Source organism: Dendrobates tinctorius, unplaced genomic scaffold, assembly GCF_039654945.1.
Source record: "Dendrobates tinctorius isolate UK_male_01 unplaced genomic scaffold, ASM3965494v1 ptg000005l, whole genome shotgun sequence".
Taxonomy (NCBI): Eukaryota; Metazoa; Chordata; class Amphibia; order Anura; family Dendrobatidae; genus Dendrobates; species Dendrobates tinctorius.
Window position 1 is genome coordinate 34,915,001 of NW_027361673.1, and position 18,224 is coordinate 34,933,224.

The following is an 18,224-nucleotide window of genomic DNA, read 5'->3' on the forward strand; positions in this document are numbered from 1 at the left end:
AACAATATCTTCCACGGCATTCCCACACTGCATGATTGTGGTATCCTGCCGACTACGCCAAGTGTGAGGGAGCACCAGGGCCATAGTCGTGGCTGAGACTAACAGCTCTTGTGCACCCTAGTCTCCCGTCACATGCATACAATGTCTTTTTGTCAGTGCACTTGCCTCTCTGCTCGTTCAGGGTCTCCTCTGGGTTGCTGAAGACCCTCTCTATATGATTGCGCACAAACAGAGACATGGTCCAATTTCAACAGAAAACAGATAACTTTACTTCTTTTCATTCGCAGCACTTCCATGTCAGTTGCAGCATTGACATTGAGTTCCACACAGTCCACATCCTTCACTTTCACTGTACTTTCCCCTAGGTCCTTCAGTGCGTTCCTGAGTCGTATCATCTCATACAACACCGCAGCATCCTCCCTGTTCAGCTTCACTATGTTCAGGAGTTCCCTTGCCCATTTTGCCCCAGAGATGAGAGCATCTGCCCATGTAGTAAGCTGCCACATTTTAGAGCAACCTTTGTCCCTATACTGCTATGGCCTCTGCTGTAGCTTCTGTTTCTACCACTGCTGTCACTGCTCCTGTGACAGTTCTACTTCTGGCCCATTGGCCCTGGATGGCTGGGCTTCTCACTTTTAACGTTGCGTGATTTCTAGCTACCAGGGCTCTAATGCCCACCTGACCTGTCTGGGTGCCCTTGCCCTACTCACTACAAAACAGGAAATCCCCTGCCTTATCCACAGTGACCTCTTCTATATTAACTATTTGTTATGCTAAACTATGTATGCTAATGTGTCTCCATCTAGTGGACAAACTTTGGTGCTACCCTTTGCCTATAATACATTATACTACATCTATTCCTATACTCATAGCAGCAACAGATTAATATATATATATATATATATACAGTATATATATACAATTTTACATACAAGGCAATATCTACATCAAGGAAGGGAGTAGAGTATCACACGGTCCTGGTACACCCCTTACACTGGCGAAGATGACAGCTCCTGCAAATTATGTAATCACACATACAGGAGACAATATAAATGCTTTTATAAGCTTAGTTTAAAAAAAAAACTATACAGGGATGGTTAGGCAAGGAATTCACCCATACATATGAGAGCAGGTTGCGGGATGCAATGACGGTCAGGAGGCAGAGCAAGGGTTAACAGTTTTACTTAACAGGGGAATACTCCACGCAGGGAGGCAAACAGTTAAAGGAAGGACAAAAACAGTTCAGATGCAAAAAGATGTGAAAAGTCAAATGAAAAAAAGGGAAAAGATAGTGACAGTTCATGTTAGATCAACTTAGCCTGTCAGTCGTCTTCCACGCAGTGGCAATTATGGAGCAGGCGATAACGCCAACAGCTGGTGTGGGGTTGTTCTGGTGTGGTCCTGTAGGCAACGATAGGCCATCTTCTGGTGGCAGCGGTTGGTGTCCGGTACCTGAGCCCCTAGTCCATATGCTGCAGTGGCTGACAAGGGTGCAGGCCACAGTACTATACGAGCCCAACGTTGCTCCGCAAATATACACTGGCAAAATCAGGGTGCGAGTGTCAGTCCCGTACCCGGTCCCTCTTATGTGGCATGTGCACTTTACTCATGGACACTGAGTGTATAGCACCTTGCTCTCTGGCATTCACCAAGCACACACTACACGTCCCTTTCTTTCTGGGCCCTGCTGTTGGCGGCGGGAGACAGCGGATGCTGGTACTCCCAGGACGGAGCACTCCTCTCTCTGGACTGCAGCAGCACGCTCAGCTCCTCTCTTTGCAGCAGCCCCTTTGAAGATGACAGGGCCTGTTGCAGCACCGGTACTCGAGGAGCGTGCCACTCGTTTGACTGCTCGCTGCCCCTTGTTGGCACCAAAACTCCCTGCTGCACACGCTTTTTTCTTTATATCCCCCGCTTGCCTCAGTCAGGAGGTTGGTCTGGCTTGCTATTGCTTCTCCCAGTCAACAGGGGATGCAGCCTCAACAGTTCCGGATCTGGCACGCGGGTACCTACCATCCGGTCGTCCCCCTTACACTGTCCTCCTTAAACTCGCCATTCCATAGGCGAGAAATTCTGTAGTAAATGCTGACACTCCTCCATTTCTTGAATAATTCGCTGCCAGGTAAATTGGTCTGGTTCATAACGGCATTCCAGTTGTCTCCCGCTCAGTACAGCATAGTTCAGGTTGGGTCATAGAGAACGGAAGTATGTCCGGGCTCCACGAGGCAGCTATCACTGGAGTTTCAGACCTATGTACTTCCCTTGGGCTGACGAGCAGTAAACTATCCATCTCAGGGAACGAGGCAAGGGATTCTTCCTCATCACCATCGGGAACTGTGGGAGTGAGCATTTCAGGGACACTTGACACTTTCTCCCCTCCTTCCACATCTTGTGGCAGACAGAGACGCAACATACTTCGATGGGCTATTTGGATAAACACCTCTTCTTCCCCTTTGGGTTAATCCTCACAGATGGGACCCTTGGATCCAGTTTGGCATTCCACCTGATTCGCCTCCACGCGACTGAGCAGCACAGACATCTCACTGTAGACCAGGGGTCCTCAAACTTTTTAAACCAGGGGCAAGTTCATGGTCCCCCACACCATTGGAGGGCCGACTATAGTTTTAGAAAAACAGAATTCAAAATGAAGAACAAGTAAAGTTAAATCAACAAACTTACCGGTATTTCAATGGGAACTATTGGCCTGCTTTTGGCTAATGTGATGGTCAATGTCCGGTTCCATGTTTGTCACTGCAAGTCGTAACAAGTGAAACAATTGTTCTCTTTCCTGATATCATGGTTTCCTAGGGATTCCTAATTGCTATTATTAAAATACCAATATATATACAGCGCTACAAAGACAATATACAAGCAATAAAATTTCCCACACAGAGACATACAGACTGCAATGCCCAAAAATGCAACCTTGCCAGTTAATATCATTTCAGTCTCACCAAAACCCATGTTGGTGGAATTCTGCTTTTAACACAGGCTCAGACTGGTGTGGTGTGAGAGTCCCCAATAGGTAGGTAAATGTCCTCAATAGGAAGCAGAGGTCCCCAATAGGCAGGTAAATGTTCCCAATAGGCAGCATAGTTCCCAATAGGCAGCATATTCCCTAGTAGACAGGTAAATGTCCCCAATAGGCAGGTAAATGTCCCCAATAGACAGTATAGTCCCCAATAGGCAGGTAAATGTCCCCAATAGGCAGGATAGTCCCCAATAGACAGGTAAATGTCCCCACTAGGCAGCATAGGTCCCCAATAAGCAGGTAAATGTCCTAATAGGCAGCATTGATGCCCAACAGGCAGGTAAATGTCCCCAGTAGGCAGCATAGTCCCCAATAGGCAGGTAAATGTCCCCAATAGGAAGGCAAATGTCCCCAGTAGGCAGCATAGGTCCCCAATAGGCATCATAGGTCCCCATTAAGGAAAGTAAATGTCACAATAGGCATATTTAGGTCCCCAATAGGCAGCATTGGTCCCCAATAGAAGGCATAGGTCCCCATTAAGGAAAGTAAATGTCCCAAAAGGCATCATTAGGTCCCCAATAGGCAGGTAAATGTCCCCAATAGGCAGCATAGGTCCTCATAATAGCCCGGACCCAGCATTAGAAAAAATACCAGTACTCACCTATGTCCCCCGCTGCTCTGAAGAGGCACACACTTGTCTCCATCTTCTTCTGGCACAGGCGGCGTGACATCATCAGGCCGCGAAGGCAGCGTAATGACAATCACGTCGTCTATGCTGCATACAGAAGGCCGTACCTGCGACGTGGTTCACTGAGATGTCAAAGACAAGAACATACTCACAACCTTGTCGTTCCACTCGCGATTACAGGGCCCGCCGGCACTGAACTGTAGTGAAGTTCAATGTCGGCCGGGCCCAGGGGCTGACCGCCCGGATAAATGTCCTCGGCAGGCCGCATGTGGCCCACAGGCCGTAGTTTGAGGACCCCTGCTGTAGACAGTCAACATTTTCTCCCTCTCTTCTTGGCATCCAACACCATGGCACTGCCTTGCTCTAGGTGAGGTTCCCCTCTACTCACTGTACCATTTCTTCCAGGGGCAGCCTTCTCTCCAGTGGGCAGGACCATCGGAAGGGTGAGCAAATCTCCGCCGTCGGCCGTCTCTTGTAGGGCAACTTCTTGACAGGTGTCCCTTTCTTACACAAATCCAACACCCACTTCTGCGCCTATCTGGTGGGCACTTCGGTCGGAATCGCCATACTCCACAGGAAGCATACCCCTTCTGTAATCGCCCTTCATCCTAGGATATGAAATTAGATTCTGGATCTGATGCTGGGGTTTTTCTTACGCTCCGTTTCTCTCCTCTAGCTTCTTTCATTTCTTGAAGTAAGTTACCCTGGGGTATGGGGTTGGACTCGCCGGTAGCAGCAAGGGCTTCCTTCAGGCGATTTCTGCCCCCATTTTCCGCATTACCTGCCGTAATTTGCAGGACCACTCCGGCTCTTCCTCATTCGGGGTAGGTATTTAACGGCTCTGGAAAATCCCTGCCAAGCCTGCAGTCCCCTGCTCCTGCTTCCACCCTCATTTCTGAAAAAGTTATGCGTGAATTAGCTCATCGGCACTTACAGAAGGCTGACTTAAGCAGTGCATCTCTTAAGCCTGCCACCAAATGTTCTTTCAGAATTATATCAGGAGGCCCTACGCCTACGTCACCTCACTTAGTGATCGCAGCGTGAATCTCCTGCAGCGCGTTCATGTATTGGGCTACAGACTCTCCCTCCCTTTGGACACGCCTAAACAAATGCATATGCAATTCTCCAACATCCGTGGGATCCTCATGCATTCCCTCTAAGATTTGTAACAGCTTGGTAAAGGTGTCTCGCTTGTGGGGAGCTCCTCGCTTCTCCGTCTAGGGCCATCACGGCAATCTCTGCCTTCATCTCAGGAGTCATGGGTTGCATTCTCATCATTCTCCTGACTCGCTCAGTCCAGTTCCCCAGCAGAGTGTTGCTCCTTGTAAATTTTGGGAGGTTACTCAACATTGCCCCCAGCAGTATAGTGACCCTTGGGGCACCCCCAACCGCTTTGTCTGCCACCTCTGCGCCCGTGGACTGCATCCTGCTGACTACGACAAGTGTGAGTAGGTTGCGGGATGTAGTGACAGAGAGTAGGCAGAGCAAGGGTTAACAGTTTTACTTAACAGGGGAATACTCCACGCAGGGAGGCATACAGTTAAAGGGAGAAAAAGCAGTTCAGATGCAAAAAGATGTGAAGAGTCAATGAAAAAGGGGAAAATATAGTGACAGTTCGTGTTATATCAACTTAGCCTGTCAGTCTTCTTCCAGGTAGTGACAATTACGGAGCAGGCAATGATGCCAACAACGGCTGTCATGGGGTTGTTCCGGTGGGGTCCTGTAGGCAGCGATGGGCCGTCTTCTGGCGGCAGCGGTTGGTGTCTGGTACCTTTCCCTGAGCCCCTAGTCCATATGTTGCAGTGGATGACAAGGGTGCGGGCCACAGTACTGTACGAGCCCAAAGTAGCTTGGCAAATATACACTGGCAAAATCAGGGCGAGAGTGTCAGTCCCGTACCCAATCCCTCTTATGTGGCACGTGCGCTGTACTCATAGACAGAGTGTATAGTACCTTGCTCTCTGGTAGTCACCGGGCACACACTGTACGTCCATCTATCTCTGATCCCCGCTGTTGGCAGCGGAAGAGAGCAGATGCTGGCTTACAAGATGCTGGTTCTCCCAGGATGGAGCACTCCTCTCTCTGGACTGCTGCAGCACGCCAGGCTTCTCACTCTGCAGCGGCCCCTTTGCAGACGACGGGGCTTGCTGCAGCGCCGGTACTTGGTGGGGGGGAAGCGGAGCGCGCCACTCATCTGACTGCATGCTGCCCCGAGTTGGCGCCAAAAGTCCCTGCTGTGCGTGCTTTTTTTCTTTATATCCCATGCCCCCCTCGGTCAGGAGGTTGGTCCAGCTTGCTATTGCTTCCCCCAGGCAACAGGGGAAGCAACCTCAACAGTTCCAGATCCGGCACACAGGTACCCAGTTGTCCCCCTTGCACATAAGTGAATGCTGCTGTGTTGGAGGGCACGGGGGGACCTGACATTCATTGGGGTGTACTATTTTATCAAAATGGTCTTCAATGAGTTCAATAGGAAAATGACTGTTTTGGGTATGCAAAATAACCAATCTTGTTTGCAATCAATGGCCCGCATTTGTGGGATTATGTAGTAGTTTGGTTTCCCATAGAAAATGTACATTTTAAAAGTTACTGAAGGTTTTCTGACAAATCTGTCATGGTGTACTCATTTATGCTGAGCACTGTACACCTGTCGGACTCTCTGCACATTTCTCTTGCAGTGTGGCTTGCATACCATTGGCTTGTTATGGTTTAATTAACTAAACATATATTTTCTGTGCCTTATTTGTAATTTGGTGGCTATAGACAATGTCTGATGTCATATAATTGGCTTCCATATATCATAACATCATAATAAATATCCAGCCAACATAGTATTATATTCCTATAACAATTTTTACTACTGTCAAATATTTTTGATAACTACATTGCATGTTGTAAAAGATAAAAATAGATGTCACGTGGCAACCATTCATTAAAAAATAATGATAAATTTAAAAAAAGGTTTGGATTATGAATAGTTATATATCCATATGTCATGTACGCCATGTCTGTTTTGTTTCATGACCCTGGGAGCGGTGTGCGCACGCATCTCATGTCTGCTATCCTGCATGTTCCCTAGAGCAGTGTGCACACTCACCTCATAACTGTTGAGCTGCGGGATGCCTGCGTTTTTGCTCTGCCTTCTGTGGTCGTCTTGTCATCTCTAGAACCCCTGATCATGTGTCCTTCCTATGTTGCAGCAGAGGCTGGTTCTGCATTCATCTCTTCATGTCTGGAACTCTGATCATGTGACCTGCCTAGGTTTCAGCACTGGTTCTGCTATCTTCTCTGCATGTCTGGAACTCTGATCATGTGACCTGCCTAGGTTTCAGCACTGGTTCTGCAATCATCCCTGCATGTCTGGAATCCTGATCATGTGACTGCTCCCTGTGATCCTGGAGGATCTGAACTGGAAGTTCTCCCCTGGTCCTGACCCAGAAGTGGAGGTGCTATGCCCTATATCAGACTGCCCCTTCCTATGCTCAGGGCCTGAGTATTGTGTTGCTTCCCTGCATGGCTGCTTGGTCTGCGGGGTCGCTCCCTCTATTCTGTGCCCTTGCACTTTGCTCTGTCGTGCATCTCTGCACACGCTCCGTGCTCGTACTTCGTCTCTTGTCCCGTGCCTTGTCTTATGTTTGTCTGTTGTGCCATGTTCATCCTTGTCCTGCTTGGACTTGTAGTCCTTCTGTTATTATCTGCCTTGCCTGTTTCTGCCATGTCTTGTCTTAGCTATTCTCTGCCTTGCCTGTTTCTGCCATGTCTTGTCTTTGCTATGCTCTGCCTTGTGTTTCCTCTCTGTTCTCTGTCTCTGCCTGTTATTCCTGCTCTCTGTTCTATGGTGCTTTCTAGCACGCTCCCTGGCTAGTCCCAAGGCTTTACCTTGGCCCGGCTCTGGGCTTCGGCCTACGCTCCGCTGCTAGCTCTGTTCCTGCTCTGACCTGGTTCCGTGTTTCTGGCTATTCTTCCGTTCCGTGTTCCATACTCTGGTCTTGCTCTGCCCTGTTTCTCGTCTTGTCTTGCTCTGTTGCTTCGTGTGCCTTTTGCATGCACCTGGCCTTCCTAGCCTCCTGTTTGTGCCTCAGCCGTGCCCACCTGCTTGTGCCTCAGCCGTGCTCGTCAGTCAGTGACAGCTGTGTCGCATGCCATGCCTCAGCCGAGTTCGCTGGAGTTTTGCCCGGCTGTCAGTGCCGCAGTCCGATCAGCTAGCCAGTGCCCCAGCCATGCTCTCTGTGCTCCCTCGCACCTCACGCTGTTTTTGCACTGTGCTCTTCGTGCTCTCTATAGCACGCGCAGGCCCTCGCCTGCCCATGGCATACCTCCCCGTGTGCCTGTAAAAGTACGCGCAGGCTTTGCCATGTCCCCTGTCGTGCCCTCTTGCACACACAGGCCCTAACCCTGTCCTTGAACCCTGACCCTGGCGTGCCTCTCTGCACGCGCAGGACTCTGTCTTGTCTGTCCCTGGCGAGTCCCTCTACACGTGCAGGCCTCCGTCATTGTACCTGTCCCTGGCGTGTCTCTCTGCACGTGCAGGCCTCCGTCCTTGTACCTGTCCCTGGCATGCCCCTCGGCATGCGCAGGCCTCCGTCCTGTGAACCTAATCCTGGCGTGTCTCCAAGCACGCACCCTGCCTTGAACCCTGGCGTGGTTCCAAGCAAGCACCCTGCCTTGAACCCTGGCTTGCCTGCCGGATTCCCGAAACCTGCCGACCGCTGCCAGAGGCCCGGAACCAGATGATGGCAGCCTGATGTCTGGAGCTGATGTCCGCAGCCTGATGCCTGGACCCTGTCGGTCGTTGCCAGTAGTCTGGAGTCCGATGCCATCGCACCCCGTCTTGGATCCTGGCGTGTCCTTGCACGCACCCTGCCTCGGACTCTGGCGTGTCTCTCGGCGCGCACCTTGTCTTGGACTCTTGCGTGTCCTAGCACGCATCCCTTCTAGGAACTCTTGTGTGATCCCTAACACGTACCCTGCCCTGGACCCTGGTATGTTTTCGTGCACGTGTTATGCCTGGAACATTTGGCGTGCCCTTGCACGCATCTTGCCGTGTTTCACTGTTTGTGCCGTGCACCTGATTCCCTGTTTATTCCTTGCACCTGAATAAAGTGTGAAACCACCTTTGCTGAAGAAACTCTGTGACTTCGCTTTATGTTTGGTATCCTGTCTGTCCTGTTGCCAGACACTCAATAGTGTCTCCTTGAGCCGGCCGTCTGGTCCAGCTGCCGTGGTGGCTCACCCCCTTGGTCTTGCCCCTGACACTCCCTGTACAGGGGGTGGGTTCTCACTAGGTCAGCTCGCCCTAGGTGGGTGGGCGCCATGGCCCAGAGGGTCCACTCATTCAAGAAAAACGACTCAGCGTAAGCTGACGCCCATCACACCATATATTTACTTTTTTGGCATTACAAAGCTTATGAGAAAAAAAGGGTTATGAGAAAAAAAATATACAGTAATCTACAAACATTACTAGACATCGAAGAAAATACTAATATACTAATGACTTTCTAGAAACATGGAACAATTAAGTTTATTAGGATTTTGAGACCACATCAATGCATATTTTATTTCTTACAAATTGTTCATTACTACCATAAGATGTAAGGTATTATTATTTTTATGCATTGTGGAGTTTGTGTCAGTGGAAGTCGCTTTGCTACATTGTAGCTTCTAATATATACATATCAAAAAAATTCAATAATTAGAACACCACCTTCCAGAACAATGTAATTCACCAAATCCTACATAGAATAATGCAGGAAAAGAAAGACAGGCCAAAAACTATAAAATCATGAATTTATTAATCAAAAATTTAAAATGAGACAAGACAAGGAAATTTCAATGAACATGCCAGGGTTAGATAATTTCACCAGAACAAAGGGAAACAACATAATGTTATCCCTTAAAAAACAGTATATACACACAAAAATAGTTTATAATAAGGTAAAGTGTTTAGTGCCAAAATCCATGATAGCTAACAATTGATGTATACAAATATAAGCAGTGCATTTTTTTGGTAGCAACAAAAATATACATAATACATAAAAAGTGCCAAGTGCCAGTAAACAGTGCCCCTTATTGAGGAAGCCATATGGCGAAACGGCGCTGTCGGGGTAGCCAGGGGATATAGACACCAGCGGCACTAGCAGCTACACTCATGTAAGTCTTTGACAGCTAAATTAATACTGTGCATTTTTGCCTTATGCAACATTATACAGTATTTAGTTTTGGGATAATTTTATTGTGCACTGAGCGAATTACTATATATTATCCTCTAATAACTCTGTTTACTGGCACTTGGCACTTTTTATGTATTGTGTATATTTTTTTTGCTACCAAAAAAATGCAAAGCTTATATTTGCATACATCAATTGTTTGCTATCATGGATTTTGGCACTAAGCACTATAAACTATTTTTGTGTGTATATTCTGTTTTTTAAGGGATAACATTACGTTGTTTCCCTTTGTTCTGGTGTAATTATCTAACCCTGGCATGTTCATTGAAATTTCCTTGTCTTGTCTCATTTTAAATGTTTAATCAATAAATTCATGATTTTATAGTTTTTGGCCTATGCCTTTCTTTTCCTGCATTATTCTATGTAGGATTTGGTGAATTACATTCTAGCTTCTAAGAATGCATAACTTTCCGGAGCTTGTACTTGCTCACTGCATTAGGAGCCATCTATATTTTACTGTCTGCTAAAGTTTTCTGAAAGATGAATTGACCTTCAATTTTAATATCTACTGCCTCATTATGTGAACAAACCCCATATGTACCAAACTTATTGCAGAAGCATCCACTAAAGGTCAGAGAACAAAACCTCCTGAGAGACTGAGCATCAGTCTAGTGTCTAATGCATGTGTTGCCCTTGCCGAGAGGTGGCTAGCATAATGCTTTTCCCTCTCATTCTTTCTCATTGCTGTTAGATAGAGAACTATCACCTGTTTCTGTTCCAAATTACTAAAAAGCTTTGGATCAAGACCATAAAGGGAACCTGTCAGCAGGATTGTTCACAGTAAATCGACAGTGTCAGGTTAGCGCCATTATACTGATTCGGCCAGGATCACACATGTGAGAAACTCGGACGAGTCTCGCATGTTAATACTCGGCACTGCTGCTGGCACTCGGATTGGAGCATGTGGCTGCATGCATTGCTATGTGGCCGCACGCTCCGCTTCTGAGTGCCGGCGGCAGTGCTGGGTATTAACATGCGAGACTCGTCGTAGTTTCTCACATGTGTGATCCCGGACTTAGGCTGAGGTCAGACTTGAGAGAAACTCAGAAGACCATATTAAAGGGAACCTGTCAGCAGGATTGTTCACAGTAAATCGACAGTGTCAGGTTAGCGCCATTATACTGATTAGGCCAGGATCACACATGTGAGAAACTTGGACGAGTCTCGCATTTTAATACCCGGCATTGCTGCCGGCACTCGCGAGCGGAGCGTGCAGCTGCATTGCTATGCAGCCGCACACTCCAATCTGAGTGGCGGTGGCAGTGCTGGGTATTAACATGTGAGATTCGTCCGAGTTTCTTGCCTGTGTTGTGTGATCCCGGCCTTAAAATGATACCTTAGTTGATGAAATCCCTCTTGTGGTTGTTTAATCTTTTTTTCAGCTTTGAGTTAATGATATGCTTGTGCTCCTGGATGGGCCTGTGGGGGGGTCTTCATTTGGTGATCTGATTAGGTATTCATAATGAAGACTGCTGACAGGACACTGATTCCTCAGTGACCTGCTGTCACAGTCCAATTCTTGAATCTGTGTCAGATTCTGGGTTCCCTCATTAAAACCTTTATTTTTAGGCTTCTAGGGCTTAACATAGGTTTTTGCCCCCGGTGGCCACAAGTGTCATTACATTATGATGGTTTCTTTGTTTTACCTTTCGCCCCTGGTGGTCACTGGGGTTATTACATTTGTTTTTGGCTCCTGCTGATGTAACCGCTCCTCCTTTGCTATATAAGGTCAGCTGGTCTATCAGCAGGTGTTGGTGAAAGCATTTCCTTTGTGGATTCCAACCACGGTGAAGTGAGCAGCTGGCTCTGAGGTGTTGAGCAACTGCTGAAGGGGTATGTCCCTGTAGTGAGCAGACTGATGATTTGGTCCGCGAAGCTCACGCCAAAACTTCTATGCCACCGAAGAAGCCGCCCCCTCTTGGTCATGTGGAGGAAGACGACCGAGCATGTTCTCGTCCCCTTCTCCTTCAGTAGGGAAGTAGGGGCAAATCACAACTCTCACCACAAGCTTCCCCTCAGAGTCGGAGTCCTCTTATGAGGGGGGGGCAGAGAGGAGTTGTTACCTCTGAGCCTTTTGGGGGTGTGAGTGTTACGACATGGGGGGACGCCTCTGTTGACAGTTCTGTGAGGAGTTCACCATCTAGTGGCAAGAGAGTGAATGACAATAAACGTTCAGGTCCGGACCTGGGTGTGTACGTGTTTGTATGGGTGTCTGAGTTACCCTTTGTTATACCCAGGCCTAGCTCATTCCCCAGGTCAGTGCTGGTGAAGGTAGCAGCTGGCTCTGAGGTGTCTAGCCACTGCTGAAAGTCTGGTGCTGAACTCTGATGCCCGGTGTTTGCAGCAGAGAAAGAGGAGCAGCTGGCTCTGAGGTGTCGAGCCACTGCTGAAGATGGTGAAGGTAGCAGCTGGCTCTGAGGGTTCAAGCCACTGCTGAAAGCTGATCTGGTGCTGCACTCTGCTGCCTGATAACTGCAGCAGAGAAAGATAAGTGTTTCGTTGTATTCCTTGTTTTGTGCATTTTTCCTTGTGTGTATTAGTGCAGTGGTGGGACCAGTGTCTGCACCACCCAGTTCCCTAGCAAGGGGTAGGTGCAGGGCAGGTGAGGAATCCGGTATCCTTGTCGGCGACAGGTGAGGAGCCTGTATAGGGAACGCTAGGAGTGATTAGGGACACTGTCTCAGGGGAGTGCAGACGGTTTCCACGTCCCTGTTCCCTATTGCAGGGCCCTCCATTGTAACTGTTTCCCCTTCCCCTTTGTCTTGTTGTTTCAGTTACCAGCCTGTGGGTCGTGTCACACAGGACAGGTACACGTGTTGGTCTTGTTGTTCAGTTACTGGCCTGCAGGTTGTGTCACACAGGACAGTACACGTGACACCTGCCCCCTAGTTTACATAATGAATATGCTACTGCTCAGGCTCGCCGGCGCCTTCTTGGAGGAGGAATTTATTTTCTGTAGCAAGATGGCGCCACCAGCGCATGCGCAGTAGCTGCCTGCAGAAAAGGACACTGAAGGATTAGTAACCTGTCAGCAATCTTCATTATGAATAGCTAATCAGAGCACCACATGAAGACCCCTCCAAAAGTCCACCCCGTAACACGAGCATATCATTAACTCAAAACTGAAAATAAAGATTAATCAACAACCGCAAGATGAATTTCATCAACCCAAGTATCATTTTAAACAGTATAATGACACCAACCTCATACTGTCTGTAGGTTACTGAGCACAATCCTGCTGACAGGTTCCCTTTAAACTCTCACTCCCACTTTAAGCCCTCGCAAATAAAAAAAATGGTTTCTGTTCTATGTACAGAGCACCGTTAAAAACATGAAACAGTCAATAAGTGCATGGAAAAAAACAGGAGCAGGGCTTACAATTTATAAGGCAATAATCCCTAACTAGATGCCTGTCATACACTATTCCTGCTGCCATACCACACCAAAGACAAAGTGCAGATGACAAAACACTGGTGGCAGAACATCCAAGGCATAGAGAGACAGTTCATGTCACGTGTCTAGCTTGGATACCCAATAGTGGTAAGTCACGGATCACACTGGCATGGTCGTCAAGTTCCTCATTCAGCATCTTCCAAAACTTTTCCTACCTTAGCAGAGTACCTCCAGGGTCTGGGCTCTGGAAGGGTCTGATAAAACTGTCCCAGATCTTTGAGAGTGTTCCTCTGCTGCATCTGGTGTGTGTCTCCCTAGTCTCCACTCCTTGGTTGTCCAAGCAACTGTGACCTCTGCTGCCACTGTTGTCAGATGGGAATTTCTTTTAGTAATTCTTCAACTAGGGCTTTCTGGTTCTGCACCATTTCATTAGACCTCTTTATCATGTTCTCCTTCTAGCGTGGGTCTAGAAGGGTCACCAACAAGTAATTAGTGTTGGTCAAAATAGGTACAATGCAAAGGTCATAGGAGAGGCAATGCAACATAAACTCAGCCATGTGTGCCAGACGGCCAATAGGCAAGACTTCTCTGTCCTCACCAAGAGGGCAACTGTGCATGTTGTCCTCCTACTCGTTCTCTCTCTCCTTCTCATCTTCAAGCCATCCATTCTGAACAGATGGGATAAAGGAGGTGTGGGTACTACTGTTTGTAGTGCAGGCAACCAGCTCCTGTTACTCCTTCTCCTACTCATTACCACCCAATATGTGTTGAGATGATTAGATGAGCCTGAGCTGTGTAGTATCACCCAGTATAGCTTCTTGCTCCATCTCAACTTGCTGCACCTGTAAAACCTCCTCTTTAATAGTGAGCAGTGAGCATTTCAGTAGACAGAGAAGAGGGATGGAGATGCTGATTATGGCATTATTGCCGCTCACCATCTTGGTCAAGTCCTCAAAATTTTGGAGAACCACACAGATGTCAGATATCCATGCCCACTCATCAGCTCTTATGAGCAGAGACTGACCGGATTTTTGGATGTGCACGGTGTAGCTGGACTTCAACTACTGCCCTCTGATTCTTACAAAGCCTTGCCAACATATGTAACATTGAGTTCCAACTAGGGTTGTTCTATTAGCTTCAGATGAGTGCTTATCTGAATAGCTATAATGCTTACCGAATAGCTGCATTGGTACCTTGGATACCTGGAACTCTCCTGATAATCAGCTGTCAGCACCGCATGTGTCGCGGCTGTGTGACAGTCACAACACATGCATGGATAGCCCAACAAACAGGCTCTCCATGCATGTGTTGTGCTTGTCACACAGCAATGATACATACAGCTGCGGTGCCGAACAGCTGATTATCAGAAGCCCTCCAGATATCCAGGCTACCGATGCGGCTATTCGGTAAGCGCTATAGCTATTTGGAGAATGTCAGGAAAATATGCGTCATTGCATAAATAACTGAAGCACCTATCCAGAACATTCTGCTGCATCGCCTCGGTTTGTGAAGGACATGCTGCCCCTCCCCCATTATCTTTGTGCAGTCTAGCACTGAGCTTCTCACGCTGCAGTCCTTCCCCCAGTCTGCCTGTGTGTAATTCTTCCCCTCTCTTCCCCCTCCCTTCCTAACAGCAGCTGGCCACTACTTATGACTAGAGTTGAGCGATACCGTCTGATACTTCAAAGTATCGGATCGGAATGGATCGGCCGATCTTTAAAAAAAGTATCGGTATCGCCGATTCCGATACCGGAAGTCCCATTCAAGTCTATGGGACTTCCGGTATCGGAATAAGAAAAATCCTGTTTTTCCCTTGTACAGCCTCTCTGGGGTCTGTACGGGCCTTTCGGGGGGCTGTGCCGGCCTGCCAGGGGGTCTGTGCAGGCTCCGGTGGTCTGTGCCGGCCTGCCGGGGGGCTGTGCAGGCTCCGGGGGGCTGTGCCGGCCTGCTGGGGGGCTGTGCCGGCCTGCCGGGGGGCTGTGCAGGCTCCGGGGGGCTGTTCCGGCCTGCCGGGGGGCTGTGCAGGCTTCGGGGGTCTGTGCAGGCATCGTCCGATGGGACTACAAGTCCCATCGGGCGATGCCTGCTACCATGACAGTGATTGACACATTAGCCAATGATGGGACAGTAGTAGTCCCATCATCCGGCTAATGTGTTGAATGTAAAAAAAAAAAAAAAATTACATGCTACATACATGCTACATACATACAACATGCATACTACATACATGCTACATTCATACTACATACTACATACATGCTACATTCATACTACATATATACTACATGCAACATACATACTACATATATACTACATGCAACATACATACTACATATATACTACATGCATGCAACATGCATACTACATATATACTACATGCTACATACATACTACATATATACTACATACATACTGCATGCTACATACATACTACATGCTACATACATACCACATACATACTACATACATACTACATGCTACATACATACTACATATATGCTACATACATACTACATACATACTACATGCTACATACATACTACATATATACTACATACATACTACATACATACTACATGCATGCTACATACATACTACATGCTACATACATACCACATACATACTACATACATACTACATGCTACATACATACTACATATATACTACATGCATGCTACATACATACTGCATGCTACATGCATGCTACATACATACTACATGCTACATGCATGCTACATACATACCACATATATACTACATACATACTACATACAATACATTCATACAATACATACATAGACATACAGTACATATAACATAGAGTAACATACTTACCAATACTTGTCACATTGTTCCCCGAAGCCATTGTCTTTTACGGAATAAATATTAACATAACAAACCACAAAAATACTCACCCACGATCCGAAGCAGTCCACGAGTGTGTCCCATGACGATCTTGGGTAGAGAACTGCAGCATCAGCTGTTGCTGCCGTTCTCTACGGGCTGCAGGAATCCAATGACGGAAGGTAGGTATCCTTCCGCACTGTATTCCTCCGCCACTTAAAAAAAAAAAAGTCCCTAGTCTCACTTTATGCCATTGCTGCGTGGGAAATTCCCACGCAGCAATGGCATAAAGTGAGACTAGGGACTTTTTTTTTTTTAAGTGGCGGAGGAATACAGTGCGGAAGGATACCTACCTTCCGTCATTGGATTCCTGCAGCCCGTAGAGAACGGCAGCAACAGCTGATGCTGCAGTTCTCTACCCAAGATCGTCGTGGGACACACTCGTGGACTGCTTCGGATCGTGGGTGAGTATTTTTGTGGTTTGTTATGTTAATATTTATTCCGTAAAAGACAATGGCTTCTGGGAACAATGTGACAAGTATTGGTAAGTATGTTACTCTATGTTATATGTACTGTATGTCTATGTATGTATTGTATGAATGTATTGTATGTAGTATGTATGTAGTATATATGTGGTACAGTATGTATGTAGCATGTAGTATGTATGTAGTACGTATGTAGCATGCATGTAGCATGCAGTATGTATGTAGCATGCATGTAGTATATATGTAGTATGTATGTAGCATGTAGTATATATGTAGTATGTATGTGGTATGTATGTAGCATGTAGTATGTATGTAGCATGCATGTAGTATGTATGGAGTATGTATGTAGTATATATGTAGTATGTATGTAGCATGTAGTATGTATGTAGCATGCATGTAGTATATATGTAGTATGTATGTAGCATGTAGTATGTATGTAGCATGCATGTAGTATATATGTAGTATGTATGTAGCATGTAGTATGTATGTAGCATGCATGTAGTATATATGTAGTATGTATGTAGCATGTAGTATGTATGTAGCATGCATGTAGTATATATGTAGTATGTATGTAGCATGTAGTATGTATGTAGCATGCATGTAGTATGTATGTAGTATGTATGTGGTGTGTATGTAGCATGTAGTATGTATGTAGCATGCATGTAGTATGTATGTAGTATGCATGTAGTATATATGTAGTATGTATGTAGCATGTAGTATGTATGTAGCATGCATGTAGTATATATGTAGTATGTATGTATGTAGTATGTATGTAGTATATATGTAGCATGTAGTATGTATGTAGCATGCATGTAGTATATATGTGTTATGTATGTAGTATGTATGTATATATGTGGTATGTATGTAGTATGTATGTGGTATGTATGTAGTATGTATGTAGCATGTAGTATGTATGTAGCATGCATGTAGTATGTATGTAGTATTTTTTTTTTTTTTAACATTTAACACATTAGCCGGATGATGGGACTACTACTGTCCCATCATTGGCTAATGTGTCAATCACTGTCATGGTAGCAGGCATCGCCAGATGGGACTTGTAGTCCCATCGGACGATGCTTGCACAGACCCCCGGACATCAGCACAGCCCCCCGGCAGGCCGGCACAGCCCCCCGGCAGGCCGGTACAGACCCCCACAGGGTGCACAGACCACCGGCAGGCCGGCACAGCCCCCCGGCAGGCCGGTACAGACCCCCACAGGGTGCACAGACCACCAGCAGGCCGGCACAGCCCCCCGGCAGGCCGGTACAGACCCCGGGCAGTCCACACAGCCCCCCGGCAGGCCGGCAGAGACCCCCGGAAGGCCCGAAATGACGGCGCATCATGATGCGCACACACCGCGCATCATGATGACGTCAGGCTGTCAATCAACTTTGAACTTCCGATTCCGATGCCGACTTCCGATATTGAAAAAATATCGGAAGTCGGTATCGGAATTCCGATACAGCAAGTATCGGCCGATACCCGATACTTGCGGTATCGGAATGCTCAACACTACTTATGACTGGTTAGAAGCAATTCTTCCTGCCAAGGGACCCACATGGTTCTTTGTCTATTCAAGATTGAATTTAATAACACAGAATAATCATAGGGGCAGG